Genomic DNA, 13,801 nt, shown 5'->3' with positions numbered 1-13,801 from the left:
TACTCTTTATGAGGACAGGGTGCTAGGCACACAACAAAACTCTTACGAAAATACTTAAGTTAGCACGTTATACACAAATGCCCGAGGGGCACGAAAAACCATATACTTAAAAAGTGGAATGCGAAATTACTAGCAGGTAAGTACAGTACTAATAGGCTTTGGAATCGCTAGGACTTAACTAGGGAATCGTTAGATTACTTCTAGGAGACCTAGGGGACTCGGGTGCAGAGTGTGCACTCTCACGCGGGATGCGGGACAAAGTCTATGGAGGCTAGTAAAGGCAAAGTTAGTGTTCACGGGCGAACCCGACCTGGTAGGAAGAAAACGACAGTGGATCCTGACCCTAGGATAGTGAGGCTATGCTGGGACACCGAAGTGCCGAAGTTACCTAGCCCAGGGGCTGCAGCTGCATAGGTCTGAAAAGACGTCGGGGATCTCGTTGCCGGACCAGGAGCCTGGAAGAAGGAAGTTGCTGGCAGGCGACCAGTGAAGGAAAGTTCGTTGGATCCAAGCCTGGATCAAGGAAGAAGAAACCTGAAAGCAGAGGGGACCAAGTTCTTGAATCACTAGCCAGTGATTAAGTGGGCACCAGGATGGCACCGGGCGAAGTCACCTCGACTAGGTGAGTGGGCGACGCTGGCTCTGCAGATCTCACGGACCAGGAGGCGTTGTCGGCGACCAGGATGGAGAGGCGAGCTGTCCCACGATGGATGAAGCTGTCGGCGTCGAAGTTACCCAGGATTGGGCAACAAGCCTTGGCTAATTCAAGCCCACGCGGTGGACTCAAAATGGCGTCTTGAGTGGACCAGGAGGGTCCGGGGTGCTCCTCTTTTGGAAGGGAGCAAGGGCCAGCCTGGAGCAACCAGACCAGCAGCAGAAATGTCGTCGGGCGTCGTTCAGAAGGCCACAAGCCAGCGGGCTAGTAGCCAAACAACGCGGTGAGCAGCAAAAAGCAGAAGGGCCCCACGCAGATCGTGGAGATGCTGGGAGGCTGCACCTCGGTGCTGGAGCTGCTCAGGGTCGGGGCTTCTCGGACCCCAAAGCACTCACCAGGAAATTACTCGGCGGGCTTGCTGGAAAGAAGTCGTGCAGTCTTGAAGATGGCCGGTCCCTCGAGGTCTCGTCACACCCACGAATCTCAGCGTGACTGAGGATGCAGGTAGAGGTCAGAGGTGCCAGGGAAGCCGGTTCTCGTCGAGCTGGGCAGTCTTGATCCGGAGGAGAGACTTGCAGCAGACCGCAGTGTTCTTAAGATGGTGCCTGCGGATGCAGGGTGACTACTCCTTAGTCACAAGGGAGAAATCTTAGGAAGAAGTCTTGAGTTCCTTTCGTGGAAAGTAGTTTCAGGATTCAAAGATGATCTGATTTGGAAGGGGGCCAGTTCCTACCTTTATCCTGTAAAAAGGGGCTGGCACGCGACTAAGTCCTGCCCTAGGGGTGGGACTAGGAGGGGGGTGGTTACACCCACTTCCTTGGCGGGCTTTTCCCCAGCACAGGGTCTGGAGTGACCCTGGAACTGGTTCCAGCCAGCCTATGCACAGTGAGCACCGGGGTGCCACGTGCAGTCACCTTCCTCTAAAGCCCTGCCTACCTACAATACACAAAACCCTGTCTGGGACGGTGCTGGCACCGCCCCTGGCAGGAAACCCTTTGTCCTTATCTCCTGCTCTGGGAGGACTCCCAGCAGCAGGAGGGCAGACTTGTGTCTCGGTGGCAGCATCCATTTTGTGGAGCTGAGGCTCTGTTTGACTTTTAACCGGGGTTAGGGGTTACATACATGTCGTGTCCCTCTAGAAGGGTGGAATGCTAACCCCGTCGCCAGAATTGGCGAGGGGTTAGTATTCCAATTCGTATGACACCTTACTCGACATGTTTTGATAAAGCGATACCAGAGTTGGCATGTAACCGCGAGGATTATAATGCACTTAAGAGTATATGGTATGCGATATCATGGAAACGGCTAAGGGATGGATCCCGAAAGCCGCAGACAGGCTCAGCTCATGCCAGAGCACCATCTCACACGATTCCAAGCACTCTGCCTTCAGGATTGTTAAGGCCTGCCATAGGAGTGACTGATAGGAGATCTGTGTGTCCATTTTTAGGGTTAGATTTAGGTATACTATATCTAAAGCAAAGGGTGAGTACACCACCTTGCCCCAGCTGTCGTGCAGCCAGTTGTCAGTTTAGTTAGTCAGCCCAGGGGTGGCATAATACATGCTTCAGCCCCTGGGAGACTTCTGGGTACACCTCAGCCCTGGGTACAGGGACTTGGAGAGGGCCCAGTGCCAATTCAGTACCTGAGTACAATTTGGATAGAGAGAACAGCTAGGCTGTGGGTCTGATTAGCAGGCCCACAGCCAGGGAAAGTCGTAAACCAGTGCAGCAAAAAGCAAAAATCTGGGTGATCATAGGATTGCAGACCCTACTCTCCTACATGACCCCCCCCCCCAAACTTTGGGACAATAAACTAACCTTGACCAGGTGAGTCTTCTTGCTCTAAGTGGAAATACCTGGAGAGCCCATCAGCATTGCTGTGATCAGTACCAGGTCTATGCTCCACTGTAAAATCCATCCCCTGTAGGGAAATGGACCACCTAAGCAGTTTGGGGTTTTCACCCTTCATCTGATTTAGCCACAAGAGGGGCTTATGGTCTGTCTGAATGGTGAAGTGAGTGCCAAACAAGTAGGCCCTCAGCTTCTTCAGGGCCCAGACCACAGCAAAGGCCTCCCTCTCAATAGCTGACCAATTTTTCTCTCTGGGTGTCAACCTCCTACTAATGAAAGCAATAGGCTGATCATTACCATCAAAATTCAGTTGAGACAGAACAGCCCCCACACCCAACTCAGAAGCATCTGTTTGGACAATGAATGGCTTGGAGTAATCTGGACTCTTTAGGATAGGTGCTGTGCACATGGCCTGCTTTAGGTCATCGAATGCTTTCTGACAGCTTGCTGTCCACTGAACTTTCTTTGGCATCTTTTTGCTTGTCAGGTCATTAAGAGGGGTCACTATGGACCCATAATTTCTGACAAACTTCCTATAGTACCCAGTCAGGCCCAAGAAAGCTCGAACCTGAGTCTGGGTGATTGGAGGAGTCCAGTCCTTGATGGCCTGTATCTTACTCTCCAGTGGCTGAACCTGGCCTCCACCTACAAGGTGGCCCAGGTATACAACCTGTGTCTGCCCTATCTGGCACTTTGTGGCCTTGATAGTGAGGCCTGCCTTTTGCAGGGCCTCTAACACTTTCCTCAGGTGGACCAGGTGATCCTCCCAGGTGGAGCTAAAGACAGCAATATCGTCTAGATATGCTGCACAGAAGTCATCCAGCCCAGTGAGGACTTGATTCACCAACCTTTGGAAGGTGGCAGGTGCATTTTTCAGTCCAAAGGGCATTACCACAAATTGATAATGCCCTCCAGGGGTAGAAAATGCTGTCTTGGGTTTGGCCTCCTCAGCTAACCTGATTTGCCAATACCCAGCTGTCAAATCAAATGTACTTAAGAAGTTGGCAGAAGCCAATTTATCTAAAAGTTCATCTGCTCTTGGTATTGGGTGGGCATCAGTCTTAGTGACTGCATTGAGGCCTCTGTAGTCCACGCAAAACCTCATCTCTTTCTTACCACCCTGGGTGTGAGGTTTTGGCACTAGAACTACTGGGCTAGCCCAAGGGCTATCTGAGGGCTCAATGACTCCCAGCTCCAACATTTTCTGCACTTCAGTTTTGATGCAGTCTCTAACATGATCAGGCTGTCTGTAGATTTTACTCTTGACAGGCAGACTGTCTCCAGTGTCAACATCATGGGTACACCAATCAGTTTGGCTGGGTGTCAGAGAGAACATATGTCTGTAGGATTGCAGAACTTGCCTGCAATCCTGTTGCTGATGTTCAGTGAGGCTGCCACAAAAGACAACACCATCAACTGATCCATCATCAGGATTCTGAGTGAGCAGGTCTGGGAGAGGGTCACTCTCTTCCTCCTGTCCCTCATCTGTGGCCATGAGCAAGCTCATGTCCTTCCTGTCAACATATGCCTTGAGCCTGTTAACATGGAGCACTCTGAGAGGGCTCCTGGGAGTTCCAAGGTCCACCAAGTAGGTAACCTCTCCCTTTTGCTCAATGATGGTGTGGGGCCCAGACCATTTGTCTTTCAGAGCTGCTGGGGCCACTGGCTCCAGCACCCACACCTTCTGCCCTGGCTGGTACACAGTCAGAACAGCCTTTTGGTCATGCCAAGCTTTTTGAAGTTCTTGGCTGGCCTCAAGGTTTTTGGATGCCTTTTCCATATACTCAGCCATCCTGGAGCGGAGACCAAGTACATAGTCCACTATGTTGGTTGCAGGCTTTTTGAGAGGTCTCTCCCATCCTTCCTTCACCAAACACAGGGGTCCTCTTACAGGATGCCCATACAGAAGCTCAAAAGGGCTGTAGCCAACCCCCTTCTGTGGGACCTCTCTGTAAGCAAACAAGAGGCAGGGGATCAGGACATCCCATCTTCTCCTAAGAGTTTCAGGTAGTCCATGAATCATCCCTTTGAGGGTCCTGTTGAATCTCTCTACCAGCCCATTGCATTGTGGATGATAGGGTGTGGTGAACTTGTAGTTCACACCACACTCTTTCCACATGGCAGTCAGATATCCTGACATGAAGTTTGTACCTCTGTCAGAAACGACCTCCTTTGGAAAACCCACTCTGGAGAACACTCCAACTAGGGCTCTTGCCACCACAGGAGCTGTGGTGGTCCTCAGGGGAATAGCTTCAGGATACCTGGTGGCATGGTCCACCACCACCAGTATAAACTTGTGCCCTGATGCTGTCTGGGGTTCCATTGGACCAACAATGTCAATCCCCACTCTTTCAAAGGGAACCCCCACCACAGGTAGTGGTATGAGGGGGGCCTTTGTTGTGCCACCTGACTTACCACTGGCTTGGCAAGTGACACAGGAGCGACAAAACTCCTTGGTATTCTCATTTATATGGGGCCAGTGAAAGTGTGAGACAAGCCTGTCCCAAGTCTTTGTCTGACCTAAGTGACCTGCAAGGGGAATCTCATGGGCCAAGGTGAGAAGGAAACCTCTCAGAGACAAGGGGATGACCAGCCTCCTGGTTGCACCAGGCTTGGGGTCTCTTGACTCAGAGTACAGGAGTCCATCTTCCCAGTATACCCTGTGGGCACCTGTGGCATTCCCTGCAGCCTCAGCAGCAGCCTGCTGTCGGAGGGGTTCAAGGGAAGGGCAGCTCAACTGTTCCTTCCCCAGGTCTGCTCTGGAGGGCCCCCCTGAGCCCAGAAACTCAACTTGATCAAGTTCAAGCTCTTTAGGCTCAGTTTCCCTCAGTTCTCTCAGATCAGCCTCCTCAGAGACTTGATCCTCAACCTGGGGGAAGGCAAAGCCTTACCCTTACTGCTCTTCTTCTTGGAAGGTGTCTGGTCCATCATTTCAGGATCCAGCACCTGTTCAGTGGGGCATTTTCTGGCCTGTGACCTAGTCACAGCAAGCACATGTGCTGGCAAGCCTAACATTTCCATGTGAGTCCTCTGCTCCACTTCTGACCATTGTGATGACTCCAAATCATTGCCCAACAAACAATCAACTGGGAGGTCTGAACTGACTACAACTTTCTTTTGTCCCTTCACTCCACCCCAGGAGAAAGCCACAATTGCCACACTATGACTAGTAGTGACATTGCTGGCATTGGTCACCAGGAAATCAGTACCTGGCATGATCTGTCCAGGGTCCACAAAGTTAGGTGTCACCATGGTGACACTGGCACAAGTGTCCCTATAGGCCTGAGCCATTTTGCCATTAATCAAAGGTGTCTGCCTGTATTTGCCTAAAGTATTGGGACTTATTTCAGGGGACATATCCACATCCCCTGTACAGACAAGGACAGCCTGAGTGAGTGTGCCAACTAAGTTGTCAGACCCCTCAGTACCCAAGGTTAACCCAACTAATGCCTTGGGAGGTACACTACCACTACTGACTGTACTAGGGGGTGCAGTTGCCTTAGGGGCTGTAGTGGCAGGAGTTTGTCCTCCTCTTTTGGTGCACTCACTAAACCAGTGAGATTTACTTTTGCAGTACTGGCACCACCTTTTTGACTGGCCTTCTTGAGTCTTCTTCTTCTGGGAAGCCTGACCCCCACCCTCTTTGGTTTGTTGGGGACCTGGTGAAGACTTCTGGTCATTTTGCTCATTCTTAACATTACCCTTCTGGTCTGCTTTCTTCTGACCACCCTGGTTCTGGTTCTGGTTCTGCTTGATCCTTGTCCTGACCCATTTGTCTGCCTTCTTTCCCAATTCTTGGGGAGAGGTCAGATCTGAATCAACAAGGTGCTGGTGCAACAACTGGTTCTGACAATTGTTTAAAATTTGTTCTCTCATCATTAGATTATACAATCCTGTGTAATCTGTAACCTTGCTACCCAGCAACCAGCCCTCCAAAGCCTTAGTGGCACAATCCACAAAGTCAGACCAGTCCTGAGACTGAGTTTTCTGGGTGTCTCTGAACAGCAACGTGTACTGCTCAGTGGTTAAACCAAACCCATCAACCAGTGTATTCTTCAGGACCTGGTAATTGTTAGCATCCTCCACTCTTGTAGTGAGGAGCTTATCTCTACCTTTACCATCAAAGGAGAGCCACAGTATAGCTGCCCACTGACTCTGGGGAATGCACTGCACAGTGCAGGCCCTCTCCAGAGCAGCCATCCATTTCTGGATATCATCCCCTTGCTTAAAGGGGGGCACTATTTTAGTCAGGTGTTTAGTATCTAAACCCTTCTCTCTATCTCTTGGGAGATTGCTGCCACCAGTGGGAGCTAGCCCACTCATCTGCTGCTCTCTAGCAAAGGCAAGCTTTTCTTTGGCCAGGGCAAGTTCTTCCCTTTCAATCCTCAGTTCAGCTTGTCTCATTCTAGCTTCATGCTCTTTTCTCTGAGGGGAAGTAAATCTCCTCTGTGGAGGATTCCTTCTCCCCTGAGAAGAGGCATTAGAGTGCAGAGATCTATTGGAGTCCCTAGAAAGAGATCTATCTCTCCTAACTCCAAGGTTAGGCCCACTTCGGGTTAGTACTGGGGGTCCCCCAGATCCTAGCCCAAGTAAGTCTAAGTTGGTCCTGGTTAGCCTTCTGACTACCTCAAGACCTTTGTCTACCTCATCCCCAGAGAGTTCCTCCTGATCCTCCTCCTCCTCAACTGCAGTAGCAGTGTTGGGGAGGTCTGGATCCCCAGAGGTTCCCTCTAAGGCTGGCATGTTCTCATGTAACTGAGAAAGCTTTCTGGCATCATATGTCTCTAAGAGACCTATCAGAAAGGGAATGGTGGGGTTAGACCCCTGCTTCAGTTTTCTGGAGACACAGATCTGTCTCATCTCCTGGAAACCGAGAGCTGCATATCTTGAAGTGACCTGTGGAGGGTCAACACTGACCAGGGGAGTCTCAGTAGAATCTCCCTGGGTAGACATGCTTTTCTAGTGAGGTGTAAGTGGTGCACTTACCTACACTATATGTTTGCCTACTGATCCCTTGCTAGAGTTGTAGTTTAGGGTGTGCTAGGCCCTAGGAGCTACAACAGCTGGTTCAGTAGAACTCAGAGTATTCTAAGCTAAGTTATATGTACCTTTAGTACTTATGTGATCTTTCACAAGATATTCTTAGGGCATGTGTGGTAAAACAACAGCAAGCTCAAATCCCGCCGCTGCCACCAATGTGAGAAGTTGGCCTGATGTGCAGTGTTCACTATTCTAGTGATCACTATATATCAGTCCAAACAACCCTTATTGATGATTGGTTGTAAGTCAACCTTATAGACCAGCTATCCTAGTAGCATGGATACGAGCAGTCTAAGGCTAAGACTCTAGAGGGCGTGTTAAGCCAGCTGTTTTACCATCACATTACCCCTTGAACACCCAGTGAAAGGACACCACACAAGTGTTATGAAAATAAACAATGTATTTATTAGAATCACAACAACCCTGTACTCTTTATGAGGACAGGGTGCTAGGCACACAACAAAACTCTTACGAAAATACTTAAGTTAGCACGTTATACACAAATGCCCGAGGGGCACGAAAAACCATATACTTAAAAAGTGGAATGCGAAATTACTAGCAGGTAAGTACAGTACTAATAGGCTTTGGAATCGCTAGGACTTAACTAGGGAATCGTTAGATTACTTCTAGGAGACCTAGGGGACTCGGGTGCAGAGTGTGCACTCTCACGCGGGATGCGGGACAAAGTCTATGGAGGCTAGTAAAGGCAAAGTTAGTGTTCACGGGCGAACCCGACCTGGTAGGAAGAAAACGACAGTGGATCCTGACCCTAGGATAGTGAGGCTATGCTGGGACACCGAAGTGCCGAAGTTACCTAGCCCAGGGGCTGCAGCTGCATAGGTCTGAAAAGACGTCGGGGATCTCGTTGCCGGACCAGGAGCCTGGAAGAAGGAAGTTGCTGGCAGGCGACCAGTGAAGGAAAGTTCGTTGGATCCAAGCCTGGATCAAGGAAGAAGAAACCTGAAAGCAGAGGGGACCAAGTTCTTGAATCACTAGCCAGTGATTAAGTGGGCACCAGGATGGCACCGGGCGAAGTCACCTCGACTAGGTGAGTGGGCGACGCTGGCTCTGCAGATCTCACAGACCAGGAGGCGTTGTCGGCGACCAGGATGGAGAGGCGAGCTGTCCCACGATGGATGAAGCTGTCGGCGTCGAAGTTACCCAGGATTGGGCAACAAGCCTTGGCTAATTCAAGCCCATGCGGTGGACTCAAAATGGCGTCTTGAGTGGACCAGGAGGGTCCGGGGTGCTCCTCTTTTGGAAGGGAGCAAGGGCCAGCCTGGAGCAACCAGACCAGCAGCAGAAATGTCGTCGGGCGTCGTTCAGAAGGCCACATGCCAGCGGGCTAGCGGTGAGCAGCAAAAAGCAGAAGGGCCCCACGCAGATCGTGGAGATGCTGGGAGGCTGCACTTCGGTGCTGGAGCTGCTCAGGGTCGGGGCTTCTCGGACCCCAAAGCACTCACCAGGAAATTACTCGGCGGGCTTGCTGGAAAGAAGTCGTGCAGTCTTGAAGATGGCCGGTCCCTCGAGGTCTCGTCACACCCACGAATCTCAGCGTGACTGATGATGCAGGTAGAGGTCAGAGGTGCCAGGGAAGCCGGTTCTCGTCGAGCTGGGCAGTCTTGATCCGGAGGAGAGACTTGCAGCAGACCGCAGTGTTCTTAAGATGGTGCCTGCGGATGCAGGGTGACTACTCCTTAGTCACAAGGGAGAAATCTTAGGAAGAAGTCTTGAGTTCCTTTCGCAGAAAGTAGTTTCAGGATTCAAAGATGATCTGATTTGGAAGGGGGCCAGTTCCTACCTTTATCCTGTAAAAAGGGGCTGGCACGCGACTAAGTCCTGCCCTAGGGGTGGGACTAGGAGGGGGGTGGTTACACCCACTTCCTTGGCGGGCTTTTCCCCAGCACAGGGTCTGGAGTGACCCTGGAACTGGTTCCAGCCAGCCTATGCACAGTGAGCACCGGGGTGCCACGTGCAGTCACCTTCCTCTAAAGCCCTGCCTACCTACAATACACAAAACCCTGTCTGGGACGGTGCTGGCACCGCCCCTGGCAGGAAACCCTTTGTCCTTATCTCCTGCTCTGGGAGGACTCCCAGCAGCAGGAGGGCAGACTTGTGTCTCGGTGGCAGCATCCATTTTGTGGAGCTGAGGCTCTGTTTGACTTTTAACCGGGGCTAGGGGTTACATACATGTCGTGTCCCTCTAGAAGGGTGGAATGCTAACCCCGTCGCCAGAATTGGCGAGGGGTTAGTATTCCAATTCGTATGACACCTTACTCGACATGTTTTGATAAAGCGATACCAGAGTTGGCATGTAACCGCGAGGATTATAATGCACTTAAGAGTATATGGTATGCGATATCATGGAAACGGCTAAGGGATGGATCCCGAAAGCCGCAGACAGGCTCAGCTCATGCCAGAGCACCATCTCACACGATTCCAAGCACTCTGCCTTCAGGATTGTTAAGGCCTGCCATAGGAGTGACTGATAGGAGATCTGTGTGTCCATTTTTAGGGTTAGATTTAGGTATACTATATCTAAAGCAAAGGGTGAGTACACCACCTTGCCCCAGCTGTCGTGCAGCCAGTTGTCAGTTTAGTTAGTCAGCCCAGGGGGGGCATAATACATGCTTCAGCCCCTGGGAGACTTCTGGGTACACCTCAGCCCTGGGTACAGGGACTTGGAGAGGGCCCAGTGCCAATTCAGTACCTGAGTACAATTTGGATAGAGAGAACAGCTAGGCTGTGGGTCTGATTAGCAGGCCCACAGCCAGGGAAAGTCGTAAACCAGTGCAGCAAAAAGCAAAAATCTGGGTGATCATAGGATTGCAGACCCTACTCTCCTACATCTGCTCACATTGTTCAGCTTCTTGAGCACTCTTCTCAGTGATCACAAGGTGTTTAAGAGCTTCAGGGAATGCTGCTAAGGTGAAACAGTGTGTCATTGAGTTCCATGACAACCAGTGCCAGATTTCAGTGGACCCTTTAGCCTGTGTGGGCTTATGAGAATCAGCTTTGAGTTCATCACATTCATCAATTTCAGGAGGGCTCACATGTCCACCATAAATGAGAGAGGATGAGTGTGTGTGTACAGGGCATACAGCGTACACCACGCGTGGGCCTGGTCCCCAAATGGATACAGGGCATTTATACTTGGTGTGCAGAGAGCATGATGTCTATACATTGAAATGGATTGAACATTGTGCATCTCTGCTGGTTCTCTACATTACGTACTGACTGCAGTGCTGTTGCAATATGCATACTTAATTTGAGTGCATAATGGGCATGCAGAGAATGTACTTTGGCTGTCAGTTGCTATGCGCCTACTTTTGTACCATTAAACTCTTAAAGATTTGCAGACCGTGGTATATCGTATCATTTTTGAGTGGGCCTGAATGGGTGTGCAGTTTGTGCCATGTGCACCCAACACACCTCTGCATACCTACATGCTTTTTTGGTCAGTTTGAAGCACTCAAAGTGAATAAGGCACACAAGAATTTAAAAACAATTTGAAGCAGTTTGGTCAGAATGGGAAATTCAGTATTCAAACCGTCTTTTCTCAATTAGCTACTAGATTTTAATTGGCTCCCACCTTCAGCAAGGTATGTTTGTGTTCAAGCTGATGCATAACGTTAATTGGATGAATGTGCAGTTAAAACTCATGCTGAACAGGAACCTGAATTCATAGAAGTTCCGCTGATATTTTAAAGGACCTTCCCGCCAAAATATGAATGACCGTTCCAGAAGGAAGTTTACCTTCCCCAAGACAGTGAAAGAATGCAACCTCATAAAGTTGCATCGCAGTCACGTTAAGGCACATAAACTCCTCGAACTGTGTGGCATTAAATCATTGTTGTTGCAAAATAAGCATGAATGTCTTTGGGTTCAAAATTGTGTTCTGGTAAGTTGAGTTTTAAAGACTCATCTCTAAAAGAAAAGGTACTGACCTGATTCAAATGTATATTCTGTCACTCAAAACGTTGGCATCTAGATAGCATTGCGAAGGAAGCTGGCTCTATATACACTACACCAAAAGTAGGTTTAGTATGCACAGAGTCCAGTGGAACTCCAAAGGTAGGCAGAGAGTAGATTGCACCTTACTCTCTATTTGTGGTAGTGTGGGCGAGCAGTAAGGTTTTATCAGAGGGTAGTGTTAAGCATTTTTTGTACACACTCAATCAGCAAATGATATCACACTGAACTCAGACCAATTTTGTTTGTATGAAAATATTATAAAATTATTTTATTTCTAGAATTAAGCCAAGCCTGGCACACGTAAGTGAAATAAACGCTTTGCAAAACACGATATAGTTTTTAGAAGTGAATGCAAGTTCAAATGCAGTTGTTTGAAATACAGGTAAGTCAAGGTATTGAAATTACTGTACAGATTACTTTTCAGCTACTTCTTAGATTACTTTTTAAGTTACTTTTTCTACTCCGTGTGATATGCCTAGATATCACACTAGGACATTTCCTAGAGAAAAGGTAAGTAAAATCAGTTTTGCACAGTTGTTGTTTTCCACATTTCCATATAAATCAACTCCACACTGAAAGTTTTTCTGAGAAAAACAGTCAATGGATTGCTATGGAGAGAAATGAAGTTATCAGTTACCAGGTAAGTACTCGGTCTTTGGGGTTGAGTTTCTGGGGTTAGAACAAGGCTTCCCCCAGGGTCTAGGATGCACTTTCAAAGGACCCTCAGCTGCACTAGGGCAGCTGGGTGCAGAGTGCTGAGGCCCAGTGTTATCCAATTGGGGATAGGGGGCCTCCAGTTTGTGGCTGCTTACGAGCCGAAAGCTGGGGTTGTGGGAGCAAAGCTCCTGGTGTTAGGCTCGGGGCAAAGGGGGATGCTGTTTAGCACACAAAGTGCACCTACAGGGGCAGCAGGGGTGCAGGGTGCTGGTTTGGGGTCGGTGCCCTGTTGATTTCAATTAGGATTTTCTGGTTTCAACAAAAACTGAAGGCTCGGGACGCAGATCTTCTGGAGGTGACCACCGGTTGGAGGGGTAAGTTGCGATGCTGGAACACCATCGTTTGGGCCACCCAAGGCCGTGGGACTGCTAGTGCAGGGTGTCTTTAGGCGTTTGGTTTTCTTACCAGCTCCGGTCGTGGTCGGGGAGGATCCTCCAGAAAGCAGCTGTGGTCTTCGCTGGGAGATTCGAGGCAGGTCCGAGATCACCACATCTCGGGTCAGGACTGCCGTGGAGACCTCCTCGTGGTGTTCGGCCACTCTAACTCGGGCCGTAGGCGACCGATGCAGAGTAGTGCAGACTCGCGGATTTGGCCGGAGCCAGAGTCTGTAGGTGAACAAATCCGATGTTCACAGAGACAGAGTCTTTTCTCTGGAAGGCAGGGCAGGTCCTCAGGGTTCTTGAGGTTGCTGGCTGCAAGACACACCTGAGTCTCACTTCTGCAGGTTCGAGGTGGGGACAGGCCGGTAAGGTTGGGGCTAAGTCAGTGGGTGTCCTCTTCTTAGCTTCAGCACGGCTGTTCAGTCCTTCGTCTTCTTTTCTTCCTGGTTGTTTCTTGTCTGAAGAGGCAAGGTTCAGGGGTGCCCCGAAATACTACATTTAGGGGCGTTACAGGTAAGTAAAAGCTTGGGACCAATGGGTCCCTTCCTTGGGGTGGTTACACCCCCTATTATGCCACCCTCCTGTGGGAGGGGGGCATATGCCTCACTCTGGTTGGCTTGGTCCATCCATCTGCAAGATGGCGGGGACTGAGTTGTGCTTCACCTTGCCTTCCCCACCTTAGGTGTGGGGTTGGCAAGGGTGGGCTCACTTGGTTTTCTTGCCGATTCTCCCGCCCAAAGTGGGGTCAGAACCAGTGGGGGTCAGTTAGCTGGAAGCAGCAAAGGGCCTGGGGAAGCTCACAAATGCGGCAAGCCTTTGAAGCTTCCTTTCGTGGACTCTGCCCATCCTGGCAGAGGAGGCTTTTTTTGCCACCACGTCCCAGAGTGCATTGTTTCAGACCCCCGAGAGCAGCAGGCTCTCAACCCAGGTGTCCAGAAACATGTCTGGTGGCGGCAGCTGGCGAGCGGCCACTCAGCCTGGACACAAGTGTTGGGTCGTTTTTCAGGGGCATCTCTAAGAAACCTCCTGTGTGTATTTTTCATTAAATCCCACACTGGCATCAGTGTGGGTTTAATGTGCTGAGAAGTTTGATACCAAACTTCCTAGTTTTCAGTAAAACCTTTTTGGTACTGTGGAGTTCGGAATGACAAACTCCCAGCACCATATACTCTTAATGGCATTAC

General features: G+C 50.0%; 1 protein-coding gene across 6 annotated transcripts in view; it reads left to right on the top strand.

Moving 5' to 3' along the window:
• The window catches only part of ARHGEF1 (Rho guanine nucleotide exchange factor 1), a 459,136-nt gene that overhangs the window by 230,669 nt on the left and 214,666 nt on the right, over positions 1-13,801 (top strand). The gene's annotated exons all lie outside the window — the stretch shown is intronic.

The sequence above is a fragment of the Lissotriton helveticus genome, chromosome 7 (assembly GCF_964261635.1).
Source record: "Lissotriton helveticus chromosome 7, aLisHel1.1, whole genome shotgun sequence".
Taxonomy (NCBI): Eukaryota; Metazoa; Chordata; class Amphibia; order Caudata; family Salamandridae; genus Lissotriton; species Lissotriton helveticus.
The sequence above is the reverse complement of the archived record's forward strand: the minus strand, read 5'-3'. Positions and strand labels throughout refer to the sequence as shown.